Here is a 12,205-nt window from a genome sequence, read left to right on the forward strand (position 1 = left end):
GTTGTTTTTAAAAATTTTTTAGTGAGCAAAAACGATAGCTGTAATGTAATTAAAGCTGTAGTATATAACAATAGAACATTGATTGAGCCTACTCACCTGTTGAAGTAGTGCTTGAAAATTGTTAGCAACTTTTCCATCAAAATTTTCTTATATGGGTATTGGGTACCCAAGTTGTTGAGTAAAACCTTTTACCATAAATATAATACCATAAAAACATTTATTCTTATATTTTGTGTTGTAAAGACTTATAAATTATCCTATTGACTTATTTATCCTTTTTCGGCCTGAATATATTACCTTATTTTCATAAACCTTAAAGCGTTGTCCTTCCCTTAGAGGTCAGTCATAAAGAACAGTAGAAAGTATAATAGTTTTGTACATACATTTAAATTTCTGGACAGAAGGTGTAGGCTGAGCTATTCCAAAATTGAAAATAACAAGCATTTCTGGCGTTTAACCTCACTTTTATTATCTCATCGATTTAGTTTTTTCTAGTTACCATAGAACCTAAATACTTAAACCTATCTTCTTGTTAAAATGTATTTGAACCTCCTATATCTATATCACTGAGTTTGTTCCCTTTTCTACTGCTAATCATATATTTTGTTTTATCCGTATTTATTTTAAGACCTTGTTTCTTACTAAATTTTATCAATGTAGTATTTATTTCTATATAATTTCTTCGTCCTTGCCTTTTCATCAGCATATCCAAACACAGATATTATACCACCTAAAACCTTTTCGGTATGCATCACATTTCTAATAACATATTCTAGTGCTAAATATAGTAAGATAGGTGGTGTTTTCATATTGTAGCAGTTGTTTTGAATCTGACTGAACTTCAAACCTTTCACAGTAATGATTAACGATGTGAACTTTATTAAATGTTTCAGACATGTACATCTGTACTTGATAGTTCCAATTTTTTCTGTAATATTTGATATAATCGAAAAATTTGAATAATTTATTGAACAATTTCCGCAGAAACCGCTTATACTGATGTATAATTACATCTCTGCTAATCTGTTTATCATATTTCGTGATTTAGCTAGTTAAGAATAACACAAATATTTTGTAACATAGAGGAAGGAATGAGATTCCTCGATAGTTATTATATTATGATACCTCATAAATATGAAAAATTCAATATAATTTTTAAACTATTTGAAAAAAAAGATCAGTGCATCATTCTAGTGACATAAGGTCACAGCTCAAAATATCTTAAAAATGATGCTTTAATTAATTTTTTTAAATGGTATGAAGATTTTTTGGATACACGAGGTATGACAGATTTAATAACATATGTATTTTATTTTCTGTATAAACTTTTCACTCTCAATAAAAATTACAGTTAAGATCAAATAAGGATAAGATAAGTAAAGAAATATTAAGATCAAATAACAAAAATAAGTGTTTCTGAGGAAATTAGGAGGGATTCAGAATAAAACAACAAAGCTTCCTTTTTTTTTTTTTTTAAACAAAATATAATTTGTAAATTATATACATTTTCTCAGTAATTTGACATCAGAATTAATTTGTAGGTAATGACTAACTTATTTGGGAAAAAAGTATTTTAGTATATTCTTAAAAGTTTTAAGTATTTATTTTAAACCAAAATAAATTATCTGCAAATTTAGTACTGAAATTTTTAGTTTAATATTTTATGACTTTTTCCTTTATGAACAAAAAAAAGTGCTGATGCAATATGCTTAAATGGGGATCAGCCAAGATGAACATTTAATATAAAAAATATGCTATTTATTTTTTTTAAAATTTATTTCTGGGTTCTTGCTGAGCACTTTAGAACCATATTTTCAATGCTAATCATAGTATCTTAGGCAAGCTACTTTCATTCACACTCTGGTGTATATCAAAGGTTTTGAATAAACCCACGCTGCTGTACAATTTAGGGACAGTGGGGAGCTTTTTAACCTAAATATGTAATAGAAAAAAAAAATTGAACCGACTTTGTTGATGTTAATACTCATTATCTTCAGAATAGAATCTTTTTGAAATAGTTTGAAAGGAAAATAACAAACATAATAGATCTTAACACACCCAGATGATCAATCTCAATTCTACTATCAATCTTTGCTTACATACCTCTCTCCATTAAACCCTGCAAAAAATGAATCACCAAAATCAAACCTAAGGTCCATTTCACATTTAGGAAATCTGTAAGAAGGAGACAGATTTATATAACCCTAGCTTTTCTAAATAAGTGTCCAACTTGATAGGTACGCAATGATCTCAGTTCAATATTTATGAAAAAAGTATAAGGAGAAAAATATTAAACTTCTGAGTGATACTGATGTTTCAGCTTGAGAGGTGAAAATAAATGATTTGTGTCAAAGTTAGGTGTGGTAGGTCCTCAGTGAGATAGGGTCAAGGTTGCCAGACAACTTAATTTTGGTTGAGTTTATACAAAATGGTGTGGTTTAATGTATTCTTTTAAACTTAAAGAATTTAAAAGGGTCTGTAATTTGGATTCAGAAGGACTACCCCCCAACAGAGTGTGAAGTGAAGAATAATGTATTGTCATTTAAAAAGAAACATTTTATAAATGGATACAAATGTCTCTGTTAAAGTAAAGGATAATATTCTTATTTTTATCAGTAAGAATTTTGGTTTGATTGTCAATAAGATGGTTACTAAAATAATCAGAAACGAAATATTATTCAGGTGTTTATTGTTGGATATGTTAATGATGAACAGAATTTTGAAATTATCTTGGGTATAATACACTATTCAAATTGCATGAAGTAACTGTTGATTTTATTCTTCATTTTATATCATTCTATCATTTGATATTTTTGCAGTATGTAAGACTTGATTGGACAGGATAAGAAGGGTTCTTCTACAAACCTGGAAACATTGATTTCAATTAAACTTTTTTAGTAATAGTATATTAAAAAATATTAGACAGATTTATGAGGGTTCTTCTCAATGTGCCTTAAGAGCCGAGAAAAAAAAAGTATATATTATCGTTTTCTGACTTTGTTCTGTGTGTATTGACAGATTATTGTACACTAATTGATTTGTTTTTACGTGTAGAATAAGAAAAAATATTATGTTTTTTTTTTAAATGAGCATAAATTTTACTAAACCCAAACACTTCTGGTAATGTAGGCAAAACAAATTTTGTTAGGAGTCTAAACCATTTACTGAATTGTATGTAGATTGCTGGTATGGAGTGGAAGTTAATGCAATTTTTGTGATTTTAGAAAAAACAAAATTGAAGGTTCAGGGAAGAAAACATTTTTAAACATGAACATCATTTTTTGATTGATAAGAAAGTTCATATTTAAGTGTTGTTATGGTTTGAAAAACAAATATCGACTTTGTTTCTTCCTAAAAATTAATTAAAAATTTACCCAACTTTAGTGGGAAGGAGTAATTATAAACTAATCGTTTTCCTTGTTTGTGAGAAAAAACGAGAAAAATATTGTTGGTTGTATTTGTAAAACAATTTTTTAAAAATAAAAATAAGTCATAAGTCAGATTGGTTTTTAGTGTCCTAAAAAAACTCATAAATACAAATTTTATTCTTAATCAAAAAATATTTTACCTTACCCACTTTGCATTCATACGTAAGTATTTAAATAATGTTAAAATTGAATTTGAATTCTTCTTCCTAAAAAAAAAAAAATGATCTACCTTACTAGGAGCATCTATAGTTTTTAAAAATGATTTTGTGTACATTTAATACAATCAATAATACTTAATCTACATGTAAAACAAATTGATTGGTAACTAATAAATTCAAATCCATTTACAGCCCACTCAATAAACAATAATATAAAATATCTACAATTGTATACATTTTTTTTTTTTTGTCAGCTCCTATGGTGACAACCATTAAAGGCAAAAACCCTTGGCATATTTCTAATATTTTATGACAATATCATCAAAAATATTTTCATTGAAATTTTTCGTTCCCATGCTTCATCTTGTCAATGAAAACCGATACATTGTGAAGGGTTTAAAAAAAAAAAAAAAAACTAGAAGACCTTCCAGTGGTGGAATCATTGTTTATGTTAAAATTTCTTTTTCCCATAGACAATAGTAAGGAGTTTGGACTATATTTTAACATTATTTCATTATTAGTTACAGTTTGTTTATGCAATTTTTAACTAAATCTATTGTGTTTCAGGTTTGTACATCTATGTTCTGCCTGTAGACTTCTGGTATATTTATATTTGAATAGTCACATTGTAAATAATTTTCTGAGAATATAATTTCCTTTAATAAACATGTTTCACTTTCCTAAAACTTGATTTTGGTTCTTCTTTCTGCTCCTATAAAAAACTGAGTTATTTTGATTTTGTATTGAATAAATGCCCCATCTATTAATACAGCGAATTTCTTCTATTGTGGAAATGCAAGTTTCAAGCTTCTGCTGGTTCATTTGAGAAGAACCAGGATGCACACATCGAGTAACTCTGGTACTAACATGAGGTCAAGTTGAGCCCTCTCTACATGTTGGTGAAGGTTGGCATCAACCATGGAAATTAGCAAGTTCTTGCCTTCCAGGCAGAGTTTCTACATGGCTTCAACAATAGCATCACTGTTCCTGAACCCCCTGTAGTCCAAGTCATCAAATTAGTCTATCTTCACTGCATTCCATTCCTCATCGACCAATCACTGGCTACCCACAATCTTTCCCCTTTTCCCCCCTGTCCACTGCATACGTTCGGTAGGTCCTCCTCGTGCACATCCATCTGGGTGCCTCCTGCAGTTACCAGGCTAGTCTAGCTCTCCTAATCTCAGTCTGGGTCAGCTTCCTCCTCTTCTGGTGGCTCGCCGATGTTGGGCGTTCAAGCCCTTCCCATTGTGAAATGAGTTGGGCCATCCAACTCTAGCCACTCGCTCCAACGAAGGTCGCTGTGTAGCGAGAGAGCTCATCCATAACGACACGAGCTGACCTCTAGCCATGCTCTCTTATATGAACCTACCTCTGGCGTCTGTGTGAGATAAGCCCCAGACCACAAGTTGGTGACGGAACAGACTCTCTCACTTTTTTCCTGAGTAAAACAGCCCCCACAGCAGGAATAATAAAGTTGATATCGTTGTTCCTCCTGGGCGGTTTGTACGATGAACCAGGGCAGAAGTCCCTTCTTATCCAGGCGTTTCTTGACCTTGTGCCCGATCTCAAAACACCACTTGTGAACTCCTCTGTGCAAGTCTTCACAGGGTGGTCAAACTTCTGACACTTGTGGCACTGATGGTCATGCTCCACTATTGTGTTGCCATATCGGCATTGGACAGATTCATCAGGGCGAGCCTCATCACCTGTTGGACTTCCACCACCCACGTGACTCAGATCTGGCTCCTCTCAGGAGTGGATTTGCCGGGTTTTATCCACTCCTCTCTCTCCTCACTCTTGTCCCACTGGTCTTCCCGACCCAGTGCTTCGGAACTCCTTTGACTTACAGACGAGGCCTCCATGCCATCGCATGCCTCGCCTCGAGACCTCCTGCTTCAGTCAGTTCCACTCTTGGAGTCTCTTAGCCTGATCCACCTCTTCTGTCCTGATCAAGACCTCATTCCTTGCGTGGGCAACCTTTACCATCTTTGCAGACACTCCTAACCCATTCAGTTCCTCCTGGAATGGGAGTTTCTCGTGGATCCTACTAGGAGACCACCCTTCTGCTCTACCTTTAAGCGTTACGTAAATGGCAGTCTCCTCGGCTTTAATTGGTACCAGCGGGACACGAGCAAGGACCCGAGCAAAGGTCAGTTTGTTCGTCTTCTTCCCTTTCTCCCGGGTTTTCTTACTTTCTTCCTCATTCTCTTTCTTCTTTGGTTTCTTTTTTACCAAGGTTCAATCCTCATCTTTACGGATAGGGGTCTCCATCCGTATCTTTGGATATGTTGAAACCAGAACTACTCTATGCTTTTCTCCGTCTTCCTCTTCTGAAACAGCCATATTCTTGCCTAGGCATATGAGGATCTGGCTCCCATATCATACTCCTATATGTAACTGGTCTAAACATTTCCTAATGTTATGCTTTATTTCTTGAGTATGTTGTTAGAGAGTACCAGGTACTTGGCCATATTGGGGAGAAACCTGAGGTATTAATTTAGTGTTACTAATAGCCTTGGATATCGGTTGGCATCGCTATCTGCTTTAAGGCCGCTACTTTCAGAATATATGGTCTTACTCCATCCTTGGAGATGGTGTGTCCAAAAAGTTCATTTACTCTTGTCTCAGTGCCGATTTCTCTCGGGATAGTTTCAGTCCGAATTCTCTCATCCTTCGAAACACACTTTCAAATGCTCCACACACGGTCAGCTTCCGATTCAGTGAATACCAAGAGATCATCATTGAAATACGGACCCATCTAACCCCTTTAGGAACTCGTCTGAGCCTTTGAAATGTAATCGGTGCATTTTTTAGACCAAAGGGCACCCTCATGAACTCATAGCGTGGTCTCTTTCGAAAGTGAATGCCGTTTTGTACTGGTCATCTGGTGCACTCTTATCTAGCGTGCTAAAAATTGCTGTCCTCCAATCTATTTGAAGATTGTGTATCTTTTATAGATAATCGATAACTAACCTGTATTTTTCCTCTTCCTCACCTGGTGCACTCATCTTTCTCACCACCCACAACGGACTGTAAGGCGACATGCTATACAGGATTATCCCTCGCTCTTAAAGGTTCTCTCTCTTATCCCGAATACGCTTCCAGAGTTCCTGCGGATACCGTCCTTCCTTAACATACGTCTCGCTGTCCCGCTTAAGCAAATACACCCCTCAGAATTTCTCTCGTACTTGCGTTACTTCTCTTGTCCACCTCCAAACGCTTCTCTTGCTCCGCTGTACGCTCTCTCGCCCGGAGTCTACTCCTTCCGTTTCTGAGGTCTCAGGGTGCTTCTATAGACTCGCTCATATATTCATTCATTTTCTTAGAGATTCTTCTCTTCCATGTTCTCTGAGCATTGACATCTATCGGTTCGTCCCAGTCCGTATCTCTTTTCTGGTACATGTAGGAGCACTGCCTGGCAATATTCCCTTCGTTCCTATATTCTAACATCTCGTGCGCGCGCATTGAACCACAAGATGTCCAATCTTACCACACCCGTGGCATCCACGGTCCTCCCGTCGGCCACTGCCTCTGTTTTTAGTCTGGTTCTTCCTTCTCTTTACGTTCCTCATTCGTTCATTCGTGCTCCTCGTTCCCAACCCGAGGTCTTCAGGGGTTGGGGTTGTTCCTGAGACGATGGTAGCCGACTCAAGTCCATTCCGGCTCTTCCTTATCCATCCGGGATTTCTCATAACAGGCGCTGGCATCTATCAAGTCATGTTAAAAAAAGATATAATTCCTCAGTGCTCGTAAAATACTCGCCATTTTCTAACTAAGTATGCTAGAAAAAAAAAAAAAAAGTAAGTTTGAAATAAAAAAATGAAAGAGTTCAAAGACGAAAAACAAAAGGTTCTAAGCGTTTTTCTCTATCTAAATGTCCTGGGTTCAAGTAACAGTAAAGGTAGCTGAATCGCATGCGAAAAAGAGACACACAACACCTGATGGCTTATTTAATATTGGCTTGTTTTTCCTCTACCTCCTGTTATTTATTTATTCAGCCCTCATAAAATATAATTTAAAATATCTATAACTTAAGAATTGGCCAGAGCAAAAGCTAGAAAAAAGTGAAGTCTGTTTCTTCAACATCATCTTCTATTGGTGGCTCTCGGACTACGGGTGGTCAATCCCTTCCCAATGTAAAGCGTTGGGCCGACCACATCCTTCCAACTGTAGGTGACTTCCCTAAAAAAGGAATAGTTCTCCTCATCCATCATATGGTGAAAGCCTTACTCCGCGAGGACGAAGATCCTGGTTTTCCTTGACAACCTGAGGGTACAATCCAACACCTTATGTTCAGCTATTTCAGGGACTCCACAGGTGAGGCACCGAAAGTCGATGTTCTTCCCCAAGTTAAGCAGCTTTCCACGGAACCCTCCTTGTTCCGTTATGATCTGCGAGACCCAAGTTCGGGATGACCCATCCTGCTCTCAGTCTTGAGTGGATCGTGGGGAAGAATTTGCTGGAATTAATGGATTCCACCCGCAGCAACCTCTTCCATCGGTCCATAAGAACTGAACTGCTCGCAGCCTATCGGTCTAGAGGATAGATTCGACATTCTTCTGTCTTCGCCATCCACGACAACCGTTGGGGAAGTCTGCTTTTCCTGCCTTTCTGGAACGACATGACTATAGCATCTTTCTTCGTTGGGTTCACCTTGATTCCATTCTTCTTCAGTGCTGCTACGATGGTATTCATTTTGGAGGCCTAGATTCCAATATCATCAGCTTAGGCCGATCGCTACCCAGATGCATGATGCTTAAGGGATAAGACAGGTGAAGTAAAAACAGTTGCGATAACATCATGGAGCCTTGAGGGACACCGCATGTGGTGGGGACCGGAGGCATGATCTCCCGCCACCTCGTACGATAAAAGATCTGCCGCTAAGAATGCTTCCAATCAGTCATCATGGTGCGACGGCGAACTTTTCTTCCTGTTAGGAGAAATCCCTGGTGGATAAGGAAGAGCCGGAATGGACTTGAGTCGGCTACTATCATCTCAGGAACAACCCCAACCCCTGAAGACTTCGAGTGGGAAACGAAGAGCACGAATGAACGAATGAGGAACATAGAGAGAAGAAAGAACCTGACTAATGCAGTAGAGGAAGAGGCCGAGGAGATGTCTAGGCAATTCCTGCGGGAGTGAACACCGGAAGATGAAGAACAGAATGTGGCAGAAAAAGACTATAAAGAGGAATCGTCTTCTAAAGAGAGCTTGTCACCTTAATGTGGATAATGTGATCGTATGGGAAAAGATAAAGCGGCTATGGCGTGGCGAATAGATAGGGATGGAAAGGACGTTTGTCTGTCTACAGATGGTGATAACCATATCGTGGAAGAAAGGAATGGACAAACCAGCAGAAAGGCTACCATCCCTAATTATTATTTTGCCGTTCGTCAATGTAGTGCTTTTCATAGGTAAGAAAGAACCTAGTTTCTCTTATGGAGGCATTGGTCCACAAAGTGGTGGTTTTGATTGTGCCCATCATTGCTTTAATGGGTGGCTAGGAGACGGCCGGCAAAATAATAATTAGGGATGGTAGCCTTACTGCTGGTTTGTCCATTCCTTTCTTCCTCGATATGGTTATCACTCTGAATGGGCCAGCGTATCACTGACTCATTACCCCTGTTAGACACCAACTACGATTGTACCGATTTTGATCGCTACGATCCTGTCTGTGACGTTTAAATTCTCCCACGCTACCTTCTTGGTATTTTCCCTTTCCATTTTCCGTACGCCACCGTGCCCTTATAGTCCCTGATCGTCCTGATATAAGCGAAGATGGTCGGTCACTCTTCTACTTTTGGGGTTCCCTGCAGTGTTGAAGGGACATATCACGTCAAGGTCCTTCATTTCGCATCCGACGACTTCTCCTGCCGCTATTGCCGCATTACTGAAGAGGTCAATCAAGGTTATCCATTTATATGGCCCCCATATAGATCTGTAGATCTTTGCGCGGCGCGTCTGTGATAGGTGTCTTCTCTTATTTCCCGTTTGGTGGGTATCGGTCATAGGTCGTGCCTAACAAACTTCGCAGTTTTCTATAACCTTCATGATTGTCTTCTTCACCCTCCCCCCACCAAAAGTACCTTCCCTTTAACGCGTGCACTTTCTCCAGGGATTCCATCCGTGTTAATTTGTTATGCCCAGATAGAAATACTATGCTCTTTGTCGCTTGTCTTCCCGATGTGTTTCCACCATCTGTAGACAGACAAACGTCCTTTCCATCCCTATCTATTCGCCACGCCATAGCCACTTTATATTTTCCCATACGATCACATTATCCACATTAAGATGACAAGCTCTCTTTAGAAGACGATTCCTCTCTATAGTCTTTTTCCGCCACATTCTGTTCTTCATCTTCCGGTGTTCATTCCCACAGGAATTGCCTAGACATCTCCTCGGCCTATTAACTATCATCTTCTTCTGCTTCATCTTATTCTTCATCTGTACGCGTCCATTCCCGCGGAAACTGCCATGAAACCGAACGGTTCCCCAGCCTCCTCTACTGCATTTACTGTTATTGCTCGAGACAACCAATCGGCTACAACATTTTTCTTGCCTGGTTTATATATGCTTTCCATATTATTCTTTCCGAGAAGCTTCTTCTGACGCCTAATCCTGGCCGAGTATTCCTTCAATAATCCCACACATTGCAGAGGCATGTGGTTAGTATGTACCTTAAACCTTCTGCCAAACTCATTGGGCCTAAAGTGGCAAACATCCCACACTTTTCCCAATAGCTCTCATTCCAATGCGCTATATCTGGTGTCCGTCAGGCCTTTATTGGCGAACGCAACAAGGCGATCTCCCCATTCTTCCACACGTGTCAGGGCTGATGGAGAATTAGCGAATGAAGCGCCGGAACGCAAGCACCGGGTCCCACTGCAACTTCTCAATGTACCGCGTGATATTGTCTTCCACCATGGGTATCAACTTCGATTTTCTTAAGTTGATTGAGTAGGACGAGGTATTCTGCCATTTCAGGCACAATGTTAAGATGCCAAATTACGTCAAGGTCCTTCATTTCCTTTTCAATCATGGCATTGTAAAATTCTCTTCCAGAATCTAATGAAATGTGCTCTGGAACTCCGTAGAATTGAAACCAAAAGCGGAGAGCTGCCAATACTGCTTCCGAAGACGTGTTCTGCATCTGGAGCGCTATTGCCGCTTTATTAAAGTGACCAATCGTGGTCACCCATTTGTATCTTCTCTTTAAGACCTGCATGGTCTCAGGGATTCCACAGTGATTAGTGCGACTTATTGTTGTTGATCTTCTTCCAGAAGGGTTTCCGCCATTAGTTTTCAATGGACGAATGTACAGGTGATACTTTTCTCCAGGCTTCGAAGCATTATTCAATGTTCTACAGATCTAGTGGTCGTTCTTCACGCCTAGATTTGACCAGATCTTCGTTTTTTACTTTATTTTAGTTCTCCCGTGCTCACTATATTTAATTTTGGCCAATCCAGTAGTTTCCGTCTTCCATATAATTGCGGAAAACTTCCAGGTACATACAGTAGGAAGTATGCCTAAGGAATACAAAGTAATGATGGGATGTGACCTACTAGGGAAGGTAGGAGATTGGGTTAGGAATAGCCGGGGAAAATGGAAGATTAAGCTGGGAGGAAAAATCTACAAATGTCATATTCAGCAGAAGAACGTGGGCGCCTGGTTTGGAGCAATCAATCAGGCAGAGGACTGGAGGCGAAGCCTTAGGAAGGAATATGCAAATATCTTTTTTACAGAGGGTGCATGCTCGGGACGACCGGGAGGACTCCTGAGATCTCACTAAAACAAGACAAAGTGAAATACGCGATAGAGAGGAGATACTCGCAGGCGCTACGTCACCACATCCAGGAAGAACTTCAAAGTTTAAAACACCAGGGAATAATTATTGACAGTACTTCCCCGTACAATAGTCCGTTGTGGGCAGTGAAAAAGAAGAGCGTGCCTCGTGAAACTACCGAAAAGTAATGCATGGTAATAGACCGGAAATTTTACATCTTCAATATGGACAGTTCTCTTCTTTTTTGGTTCTTTGATACTTACTACATTGACAGTATTGTGTTTTCTAATTATTATCACCCTGAATGGAACTTGTATCGCTGTATCTCTTTACCCTTGTTAGACCCCAACTTTCTGTACACTATCATCCCGATTTTGATCGCTCCCATCAAGTCTGTGACCTTTAAATTCTTCTGCCCCACCCTCCTGCTTTTTTATTTTTCCATTCTTCCTCGGGCCTTCACCCATAACTTTCTTCGAGTGACATAGTTGGGTATCTCCTCACCGTCCACTGCCGTGCCCCTATAGTCCCGCCGGTGTTCTTGAAGCTCAAACAGGATCTAAAATGGTGAAAATCCCGTAACGGTGTGTACGGAATGATCATATGCCGCTAGAGCCTTAGGCATTGCTAAATCCGGTTCCAATCCCCTTCCGATCTGATATAAGTGAAGATGGTTACTCAACGTGCCATGAAGCCGCTCTATGCCTCCTCTGCTCTTGGGGTACTCTGGTGTGTTTAGATGCTATCTTACGTCCAGGTCCTTAATTTCTGATTGAATTATGGCATTGTCGAATTCTCTGCCTGAATCTGATGAGATACGCTCGAGAACTTCATC

At 39.0% G+C, this 12,205-nt stretch overlaps 1 long non-coding RNA gene across 1 annotated transcript; it reads left to right on the plus strand.

Annotated features, from left to right (window-relative positions):
• Positions 1–9: 9 nt before the first annotated feature.
• LOC136795428 (uncharacterized) lies at positions 10–4,277 on the plus strand. The gene is made up of 2 exons (XR_010843028.1): positions 10–4,065; positions 4,154–4,277. It is a non-coding gene; the product is annotated as an uncharacterized lncRNA (long non-coding RNA).
• Positions 4,278–12,205: the final 7,928 nt, after the last annotated feature.

Source organism: Halyomorpha halys, unplaced genomic scaffold (assembly GCF_000696795.3).
Source record: "Halyomorpha halys isolate HHAL.00 unplaced genomic scaffold, Hhal_1.1 Scaffold8642.1, whole genome shotgun sequence".
In the NCBI taxonomy this organism is placed as follows: domain Eukaryota; kingdom Metazoa; phylum Arthropoda; class Insecta; order Hemiptera; family Pentatomidae; genus Halyomorpha; species Halyomorpha halys.